General features: G+C 41.7%; 1 protein-coding gene and 1 pseudogene across 2 annotated transcripts in view; one reads left to right on the top strand and one right to left on the bottom strand.

Moving 5' to 3' along the window:
* Tmem232 (transmembrane protein 232) overlaps window positions 1–11313 on the top strand; it is a 277122-nt gene that overhangs the window by 147623 nt on the left and 118186 nt on the right. The window lies entirely within an intron of this gene.
* LOC125405465 (nuclear autoantigenic sperm protein pseudogene) lies at window positions 5789–8106 on the bottom strand (annotated as a pseudogene).

Below are 11313 nucleotides of genomic sequence, written 5' to 3'. Positions count from 1 at the left end.
AGAGAACACTAACTTAAAACTTTATTGTTAATAATGCTTGGCTGCTCAAAGCTTTGTTTGAAGACTTCATTTATTAGCAAGCAAACAGAAAGACCAAATCCACGATTGTTCCATTAAAGCAAACTTTACTTAATATTGGCCAGAACGGTGTGCACTGGCCAGGTTCATACCCGGGATTCCCAGAGAATGGTGTTCTATTTGGTTAGTCGGGCGCTCATAAAGGCAAAGCCCACAAGACCACACACTTCCCACCTTCATCCAGTTGGAAGCAAGCATACGTCCTGACGTACTTCCCGCCGACGTACCTCCCACCTATACACCTCATGCCTACTTGTGGTCAAGCATATCCTGTGCAGTTGGGGCAACCAACCTTGTTCACCTACGTGAAAACATGTGGCTTGTTATTTTACATAAGAAATAGTCCGCAACCTTCCCAGAACTTATCCATCCTTGGATAAGGGGGGCTTACAGGTTAGGGGCACTTTTGATTTATAGATCTCTTCAGTACAGTAATTTAAACTTAAAATATAACTTTAGCTTTTACAATAAGATCAGGCTGATGGAGCAAATATCAATTGCCAGCTTCTGCTGCCGTTTGTGCAGATGTTGCAAACTTTCTTGAATGGATGAATGATCAAAGATAAACCTAATTTCTCCTTTGAAGACCCTTTGTAAAGATATCCTGTTCTAAAGTGTCATTTAACCAATAGTGAGAAGGTATAAAGGTAAGTTCTGCATTTCATCTATACTGGAGAAAATTCACTATAGGAGGAAAAAAAAAAGGCTTCAATGGAAAACCTAGAGCAAAAGGATTATCATGTTCTCTTCTTATCCCACTGATAAGGATGTAGAGTTCTGTAGGTGCAATTGGTTGTATTTGGACATGGATTTCAGGAATAAACTGTTCTGATTTTTGGTAAACATGAAAACTTTTTTTTTGGTGCATAAATAATGTTCTTAGTTTCTGAATCATTATATGGTCAAGGCTGTTCGCAGGTGCCGGAGCTAACTTATCCCCTCCCCTCAGCTTTCTGTTGCTGTGATATGGATATGCACCACCATACCCAACTAGTGGGCAGCTGTCTGAAGTTTGGTATTAGCTGCATAAGGAATGTTGGAAATGTCAGAAATGCAGAGTCTGGAGTCTTTCAGACATGCTCATTTCCATTGGTAAAAGGGGGCCATTTACACTTTTGGGAAATTCAGTTTAAAAGAACCTTCATCAAAGGAGAGACCCTTAAGTTTTTTCTTTAGTCCTTGGTAACCAGCTGCTAGATGATTGAAGATAAATTCTGTTTCCCACTGGACACTGGTTTCTGTTAGAAAATTGCTGTGCTAAGCATTCCCTTGGGTGTGTTTTCCTCCAACAAGGACACCGAGACTTAGGAATCTGATTAGTCCAGAGACCCGGCTGATGTCCGTGGTCTGTGCTGCTGCTGGAAACCATGTGAAGTTCATGAACTGTGCTGCTGCAGACTTCTAAGAACAAGAAAGTTTCTTTTGCAATGGTATCAATGACTGCAGACTGAGATCGAGAGACAGCTTCTCTGACAAGCACCCCCCCCCCAAGAAAATCTAGATAGGAGCCTATTGTAGAGAGTCCTTAAAAATTGTGATAAAGATGCTGAAGCATAGCTCTTTGCAGTTGGTGACTGCTGGTGGGTGTTGGGGCGAAAGACTCAGTTTTCTTTAAGGGCTTGGGCCACTAGCAGTTCCACCAGGCTCCAATGAGTATATGGGCAACGCAAATTGTATTTGGGGAACTTTTATTTGGTGTGGGGAAGTGCAAGGGTGGGAGGATGGACCTGGGAAGAGTAGAAATCGAGTGGGATTTGGGAGCATTGTAGGGAAATTGCAAACAATTAATAAAAATGCTATGTTAGGGAAAATGTGATTTAAGAGCTCACAGTCATTCACTAGAGTTTGGATTTAAAATGCAGACGTTTTGACTCCCGTCCACTGAGCTCTTTTTCTTCTCCTTCCAGGGAATGGCATTTGTTTTTAAAGACTTGAACAATTGTTAGAAAGCTTGTTTTGAACCCCTAAAAAATGAAGCCCTTCTGGAGGTTTCTTTTCAGTTTCTGCCTTTTTATTTTGATGTGGGTTAGGATACATATCTTTAGTAGGCTCTGAACCTCTCTAGTTTATTAATAGGGAATTCATGCCAAGCAGGAAGCCCTTTCTAATTACCATGACATTTCCAATGCTAATGGGAAAAACAATATATGTATGGAGAGTTAAAAAGAATCCTAAGGATTGAATTGGTCTTTTATTTGGTATATTCTGGGCTTGATTCTACTTCTGGGGTTCCTAAAGAAATTCCTGCAGATAAAGCTGTTTATTTCCATTTTATGCAGGGAGCAAGGCAAGAGACACACTTTGTTTTGCTCTTGGTTGACTTGTAATATTTGTGCACAGTGAGTGGGATGGCCAGACCGAGGCAGCAGTTCTCTTGCCCCAGCTTCCTGTTTGGAACTATGGGGCGCTTCTCTTTTTAAGTGTTCTTAAAAATGCCACAGATGATTATAAACTGTTGTCATCCCCTTGTGCTGAGGACTATCAAAACTCGTTCCTTTTGTCTGCCTTTGCTTGGGTGTCCAATAGGCAACTTCCCTTCACCCTTCTCCTATGTTTTCTCACCTTAAATCACCACCATTCTGCACCCAGATGAAATAAAGTCAGTTTAACACAATGTATGTATCCCCTCTCATTCATCCATTTCCTTGCAAATGAGCTCATTCTTCATGGCACGTCATCTTCTACTGTACTGAGACCCTCCTTTTTTTCTCCTCCATTCATGTATGAACACCCGAGTTGATGCTATATCTTTGATAATATGAATAGTACTGGTAAGTACATGCATGGAGATACATCATTGGTATGCTTGCTGACTTCGCATTTTGGATTCATATCTAGAAGCGATAGAGTTGGATCTGACCGAACATCTGTTATTAAGTTTTTGAAGCACTTTCCCCACTGTTCTCCATGGCATTTCTACAAACGGTAGATGAGTTTGCTTTTGTCCACACCCATGTCAGCGCTTGGTATTCTTCATCTTCACGACAGCCACTGTAGTGTAGTAAGATGATGTCTTACCTGGATTTGCTTCAATTTCTCCCATGGCTAATACACCATGTGTGTTTAGAAACCTGTTGTCCATTTGAGTCTCATCTCCTGCAGCGTGTCTATTCAGGTTATTGGTACATTTTAGTTAGATTGCTTACTTCTTTGTGAAAAAAGTTTTTGAGTCCTTCCTGTAGTTCTAAACATTAATACCTTATCAGGTGAATCGTCTATGAATATTTTTGTGGTGATAACTTGTTTGTAGAAAAAAAGCTTGCCTGAAGACCAGAGGGCAGAGCTAGCTACTAGCTAATCATAGAGGTCTGAAGGTCTGTGCAGACAGACAGGAAGTGATGTGACTGGGTGGAGAGAGGAAATGATAAGGCTGGAGGAGACAGGAGCTCAGTCTCTTTTCGGCTGGGAATTTGAGTAGGTAAGGGGTTGTGCTTTGCTGCTTTGTTTCTCTGATCTCAGCATTTCCCCTTATATTTGGCTCTGGGCTTTTATTATTAAGACCTATTAGAACTCGTGCCGTGCTACAATTCCCTGCTTCTGATTGCTGCCCTTGACATATGCATGCTGTGTGTGCGTATTTGTAGATAAAATGCTCATACACAGAAAATGCGTAAATATTTGAAGAGTGATTACTTAAAACTTGAAAAACGTTTATGGTCACACATATCAGTTCTGTTTTCTGGCAGCTTCCTTCTGATTGATACCCATCAGGTAACGTCTCTAAGCCTTGGGAGTTTAACCTATAAAAGAGCTGAGTGATGTGTGTGATTCAGCCAGGTTGTTCTGAAGAGAAGAATGTAGGTAAGGTGTCCAGACATGTTAGTTCCTTATCTTCTTGTTCAGTCATTAGTAGATTTTCTTAAATATTTATTTTCTTCATAAAGTTAATTTATACTACTAAGACTTAATAAAGAGTAAATAAAAAATTTTTATGCTTTTGCCTGTATTTTTTTCAAGATACCACCTGCTAGGAGCCTCCAGAGAACACACAGTGTTATGCTTGTTTTGTTTTAATATATTATTACATATATTAATATTTAATATATTTCCTCTTCTTGCTTATAATATTTAATATATTTCTTTTTCTTGCTTCTATTTCCTTAGAAAGCAGTTTCTACCCAGTAGTCATGACATCATATGTGCATATGTGTGTATGCTTCATGGCATTAGATAGGAGTCTCTATAGGAACAAGACCAATAGACTACATGCATATTATAAAAGGCAGCTCACTAGCATGACTTGCATGCTAAGGGTTGGTCAGTTCAATGATAGGCATCTGGAGAGGATGAAAATTCTAAATCCATGGAGCCAAATGCTTCAACAATTCCAGTCCATCACTGAAAACCTGGAAGAATCATGAAGAGTTACTTGTTTTCAGTCTACTGTAGAGCTGAAGAATCTAGAAGCTGGTGTTAGCAGAGGATGGAAACATCATCATCGTCATCGTCATCATCATCACCGTCATCGTCATCATCATCATCACCATCACCACCATCATCATCATCATCATCATCATCAGCAGCAGCAGCAGCAGCAGGAGGAGGAGGATAAAATACACTCCCAGAAACCAATGCAGACAAACAAACAGCATGACTTATTGCTCCAACGTCTATATCTAAGCCATGCACTGAAAGGTATACATACACACTGATGGGGCTCTTCCACATTCAGGTAGTCCTTTCTGGAAATATTCACTGACCCACCCAGGCACATTCTCTTAGTCTACTACAGATCCAAGCAAATGAATCAATAGTAACCACTGTGGTTATGCTGAGCAGACTTATGAAGAAAAAGTAAAATGGAGATGTCAGTACTAGACACCATTACGGCTTGCAGTCATTATCTGGAGAATAATAAAGAGGATGCAGTGGCTCTTCAGAGGAGGGGTTTTTACATCTTTATCCCCCATGAAATATTTGATTAATAAGAAACCAATTACTACTTTACATTAGTCATGCGAAATGTTAAAACTTCTGGAGATTTGGAGTACACATAATTCTTCAACATATTGTTTTTTCTTTTTCTTTCCCCTCTTTGGATACATCTCAGTAGCTAGGATCTGGAGTCAGGTCATAGTTCTAGTTTCATCTTTTTGCTATTTTTTTTTTAATTTTGTTCTCTTGTGGAGGCCAGAAGAGGGCACCAGATCTCCTGGAGCTGGAGCTGCAGGTGTCTGTGAGCCACCCAACAGGACTGCTGAAAACTGAATCTTGGGTTATCTGTAAGAGCAGCGTGTGTGCTGAACCCCTGAGCCGTTTCTCTAGTCTATGAATGTTCCCTTTTATCTATGCCTCACACACTTGTCTTCAGACTCACTGCTTATAACCACCTTCCCCAGTCTGAGGTGATAGGCCATTGTGGTTTGGGCTGTTGGTTTGATTAGAGAGGTTGAAGATCTGTCCATATACATGTTGGTCATTTGAATGACTTCTTAGAAAAATGTCCTTAGATTGTCTTTGCCAATAATCAAGTTATCTGTGGATTTTACCTTTAGTTTGCAAAAAAATGTTTTGTTGTTGGATTGTATGAGTTCCTTACATATTTTGGATAGTAACCCTTTACTTTTTTGTTCATTTTTTATATTATAATTTCTTTTCTTTTGTTGTTGCCTACAATATTTATTGAAGTTATGCAAAAAGAATCCTCAAAAGTGAAAAAATACATTATGTACAAAACCACTTTCCTTTGGGAGAAAGGTTCTGTTCCCTCTTAAGATGCAGTGCCTTCAGCTGTAGCTGCAGACTCCACGGTCCCCTCTGCTGTTGCCGGGCTCTTAGCCTCATTCTCGGCCTCGGCCTCCATTTTTTCTGAAACTTTGTGTCCACTGGGGACAGCATCTCCACTGCCTCCGCTCAGCTCCGGCTCTTGCCTGGCTTTCTTTGCATCATCTCTCTGGGGCTCTCTTCCTCTGGTTTCCTCTTTTTTTCTAACAAGATGAGAGGAAACATCAATCACACAATTGGACGAGGAAGCACCGTCTGTTGGTTTTCTATTGGCAATCATGGAGACTGAGGCGCCTGCTCCACCAGCAGTGAGAGCTGAAGAGGAGCTCTCGACCTGAGTAGCTTTCAAGGCCAGCTCAGCTCCATGCCCACTGCGCTGAGACTCCTTTGTATCTTCTAACTTTTCTCTAATTTCAGGTAGCAGTTCTTTCAGCTCCTCAGTTTTTCATATTCAGTAAATGATCCTTCAGCCTCCTTCATCTGCTCATTTAGTACAGCCATTCTCTTTTCAATGACTTCAATAAATCTGTCAAACTGTGCCACTGCCTCACCATACTGAGAGTTGTCACTGTAGGTCAAACCCAACTGGGAGTGAGTCTCTGCAAGGAGATGGTCTTGGGCTTCCAAATATTGTTCTTGGAGGCTTAGACAAGCCTGGAACTCCTCCACAGCTTGGTTATAATTCTCAGATCCAACACTAACTTCTCCAAGTTTAAGATGGGCTTGTGCAGCATAAAGCGGGGTTTCTTTTGTTTCTTGCCTTTTAAAAATGATCTTTGCTAAATCCCGCATATCCCAGACAAGTTCTAGCCTCCCAATCTCCTCCTCTTCGCTTTCTTGAGGAGACTTATTTTCAAGAACTGATTCATTTGTGTTTCCTTTGGCCTTGTCATTTTCTTTGTCTTCTTCCTCTGAGCCTTTAGTCTCTTCACCCTCTTTCATCTGTTCGTCTCTTTCTTGTGTCTCTTCCTTAGCAGGTATCTTAAATTTATCTTCAGGTGCTTTCTCCGTGGCCTTCTGGGCGACCTTGGTCTCAGGCCCATCTTCAGCTGCCTCAGACTCTTCCACCGGTAGCATAGCTTCCTCCTGATCAGGAACCAGCTCTGCCTTGACCTCCTCTACGCTTGACCCATCTTTAGTCTCTGTCAGTCTGTCTGTAGGCGTCTGTGGTTCCCTAGGAGTCTGATCTTCTGTGGCTGATGGCCCGTCAACTGAACCATTGTTGAGAAGAATTGTAATCTCCTGCCCTGGCTTCTCAGAGACTTCTAACCCAGCCTCTGCAGCCACTGCTGGTGACACTTCATCTTGCCCTGACAGTTCCTCAGGAACAGCCGTTCCTACTTCACTCTCAGAGGTAGCTACCTGATCCTTCTACTATTTCCTCCCCACCCACGTCCACCGACTTGACTGCGGCATCAACTCTTTCAGCTTCTCCCTTCATGGCAGTGCCCTGCTTTTCTGGAGCCCCAACAGACTGATCTTCTGAAGTTTCTTTTGGCTTTTTTTCTATGCTTATTATTTCCTCTCCTTCTCCCGATGCACCATTTCTCTGAATTCTTTATTTTGAACATAAGCTCCAGAAACTGATTTCCCTTCCTCAGCACACAATGATGCCCGCTCTGTCTTCCCAGAAGCGACCTCAGCTTCATTCAGTGCTGGTATTGCTGCTTCTTTTGCTTCTCCAGAGGATTCAGTTAACGGCTTTGAAGTTGATTCAGCTTTTCCCTGTAGCTCCTCTGCAGGCGCACTTCCATCCATATCTTCTCGTCCACCCTTCTCCACTTCACTTTCCTGCTCTGTGCCAGTTTCGGGCTTTGACAGAGACTTGCCTTCTGCCTTTTTGGCTTCTTTTCCTCCCATGGCATCATAAACCTGTTCTCTCAACTTTTCCCTTGTTTCCTCATCTACATTATCATTATTTTCAACCAAAGATTCATCTTCTGTCTTTTCTTCTTCCTTTCTGCATGCATTCCTCCAAGGCACTCCCCAACACTCCACTCTCCATTCTGGCTAACTCCAAAAGTGACTTCCCATAAAAAAGCAGGTTTCTCCACATTCATTAGCTGTTTCTCCATACTTCTTACCTAAAAGACTAGCTGCTTCCTGGAATGCATTAACCGTCAATGGAATGTTCTCCATTATCAGATGTTTCTGTTCTAATCCCCAAAGTTTCTTAGCTTCACCAGCCACATCCAGACTCTCCATTTTATCTGCAGAGGTAGAAAGAGCTGGGGCATCTTCAATTTTGTCAGCGGAAATCAGCTCCCCAGTAATGGCAGCAGTGGCTGTAGACTCTGTGACCATCGTTCCCCTGAGGTGGTGAGCCAGTGAGCAGAACACTGCCTGTGCAGTAAACAGAACATTGAGGACAGCAAAGATTTACTCAGGTACAGAAAATGGTGTATTGGCAAGATTAGAATTTCATTGCAACATTTATCTCTTACTTTTTCCTCCTCTAAACCTCCCACAACTCCCTCCCCACTCTCCTTCAAATTTATGTTCTCTCTTTTGTTACTGCATGCATATGTATTTGTATATATGTATAGTTTCTTTAATATAACCTGTTGAGTCCATATAATGTTACTTGTATGCATATTTCAAAGGCTGACCTTTTGACACTGGATGAACAATTGGTGTGCTCTTCCCTGGGAGGACACCTCAACTGCTCCCAGCTTTCCTCACTTGTCTATGGTTTTTTGTGTAAGATATTAATTCTTTATTATACATATAGTTTTCTACCACCATATGAGTTGACTTTTTATATTTTTTGTTTGATATATAGTTTTGCAGATTCATGTATTCCTGCTTCTTTATTCCGTTGATATGGAAGAACTGTGACATAAAATCCAGTGGCCCGTAATTAAAAACGTGCTTCATTTGTCTATGCCCACCATACGTCTCAGTGTCACCCATACTCTTGTCTTGAAGGTGACCCTCCCCGTCTCTGCTATAGATACTATTCTCCCCCGTTTCAGTTGCCAGAATAGAGCCTTGATCTCAGCAGGAGCTTGTGTTTTGCATCAGTGGGATGCTGTAGCTTTAGTTCCTACTTTTCACCACCAATGTTTGCCTTCAAAGCAACCATGAACTCATCATTAAAGGCAGCATGCCATGTAGAATTTTCAACATGACATAGGTACTAAAATGGTATCAGTGAGACAGAAAACATTGTGTATTTCAAATACAGATCAACTGGAATCAAAATAACAGCCTTATGGGACAAAAAATTATGCAACAGGAAACAAAATCTACATGTTTTGTTTTGTGTTTCATTTTTCATATGCTCTTTGGTCTGTCAAAGAAAAGGGCAGTATTCAGCTTGTAAAATGTTTTTACAGCAGTTGACAAGCATTTATTACCTGCTTGGTTAGAATGAAAGCTGGGTATGACATTAATCACATTTTTACAATTGTTCTACTTTCTGAGCTCTCAGAAAACATGGAGCCAACAATTTACAAGATTTAATCTTTTCCTTTTTAAAATACTTGATAGAGTTGTGTATTTAATATGAGCATGAACTGAGTGAGCACCTGTCACCGCTCAGGGTAAACAAGCTCACAGCTAACCTAGCTTTATCATTGAAGACACTTTCTACAGATTTAAATGGTAAGCAGAAAACAGAACTCCCATGATAAGTTGTATTCCTTCACAAATCAATAATTGAACACCTCTGTATGCAGGCATTGTGTGAGGTACCACACAATAAAGAAATGTAAGGTGCCACAGAATAAAGAAAAAATAAGCCACAGCCCAGGATACGTCAGCCAGCTTTTCATCTTGATCAGCATTTGTGTTTCCAGCATATCTTCCCAGTAGAATTCATCCAAAACTGTGTGCACTCAAATAGCTTACTCTGTGCATACTTCTTCAATTGTCATTTGCTGGATGCCCCAGATAAAATATATAATAACATAGCTTTATTTCTTTCCCAGGGGATCTTAAAATCAAGTTTATAAGATAGATATTGATTCAAATCAGACATGTAAAACCAAACGTATATGTTCAACATCTGTAATAATGAGTGTGAGGAACCAGAGTTTATGATACCACCGTGATGTTCCAGAGGGATGGGTGTGTTTATGAAGGCATACGAAAGCATTCACTGGTGTGGTCGGGGGAGTTTTAGGATGCAATTAGGATGCCAAGCAGAGGAAAGAGAATAGGGAAGTCCCAATGGTCAAAGGTGAAAAGGGCGATAAAGCAAATAAGTCAACGATTATGTTGATTCATGCATCCCTGGGTAAAGGGGTTCAACAAGTGGTCAGGATTTCCAGTTTCATCTTAGGACAAACACTTAATGTGTTTTATGTGGTTGAGTGATGGGTGTGTGCGTGTGTGTGTGTGTGTGTGTGTGTGTGTGTGTGTCTGTGAGAGAGAGAGAGAGAGAGAGAGAGAGAGAGAGAGAGAGAGAGAGAGCGTTTCCAACAGGGGCTCCAGTCAAAGATGGGAAGGAAGGCAGAGAGGTATGATTGGGGCGGAGAAGACATAAGTTTGCTTTGGAACATGCTGAAAGTGGTGTTTTTACATTCTCTAAGTAGAAGTGTCAAGTGGGCAGTGAGTTTCGCAGTTCTGCAGCTCAGGAAGAAATGTAGGCTGTGAATGAAGGAGGTGACTGAAGGCATGGGTGGAAGGAATGTTGCCTTGGCAAGAAGCCTTCAGTAGGATGGGCAGCAGGGCTAGGGTACGACTTTGAGGAATGCTACCTTTCAGTGTCTGGAGGAAGAAAAATGACGTAAAATGGTAAAACACACCTTAGAAAGAGCCAAGGGACTGGGAGAAAAAAGATCCATGGAAACTTATAAAAATCTGCAGGAAAAAGCATAGAAGCCCTTGATAACCTTAAACCGTAGTTCTGCTTTTAAAAAATATTCAAGACTGCCCAGGTAGTGACAGAATCTTTGTCTTTCAACACCTCTGGGCAGCACATTCTGTTCAGTGAGTGCAGGAGGCATCATGGAGTCATTCAAACAGCAGGTATATATACTCCCTAAGAAGCTACATGTCTGCGTAATGAAAAGATTTGCACAATGAAAACATTGAGAGGGAAGAGGGTAGACTAATTGCAAATCTTCACTACTCCCTAACTCCTCCAAATCCATCCCCAAGTCTCATCCACAGGTCTACACCTGCTGAGGCCACACTTGTCCTGCTGCCACCATCTCCAGTGGACCACACAGATCTTCCCTTCCAAACTTCCCTCCTTTCTCTCATTGCCCCGTCCCATCTCCCAACCTCAGCGACACTCCCTGGGGTCCACAGGCTAGTGAAGGAGGCTAAACACAGATCTGGACATCTTTATCCATATCTCCAAATCCAATTGCCCAGCTGCAGCATCTCTTTATTCTCTGCTCCCAGTCTCAGGGGACTAAGCAGATCCTGGTGGAACACCCTGCTTTCTGAGGGTGAAATCCATCAGAGATTCTACCTCCTAGCCCATCCCCATTCCTAAGTGTCAGCTCTCAGTACCTAAAAATACATTTTACCTTGAATCCCCAATGGCCACACCTACCT

This window comes from Myodes glareolus, chromosome 1 (genome assembly GCF_982192425.1).
Source record: "Myodes glareolus chromosome 1, mMyoGla1.1, whole genome shotgun sequence".
Taxonomy (NCBI): Eukaryota; Metazoa; Chordata; class Mammalia; order Rodentia; family Cricetidae; genus Myodes; species Myodes glareolus.
Note: the sequence above shows the minus strand (reverse complement) of the source record. Positions and strands in the feature narration are given on the sequence as shown.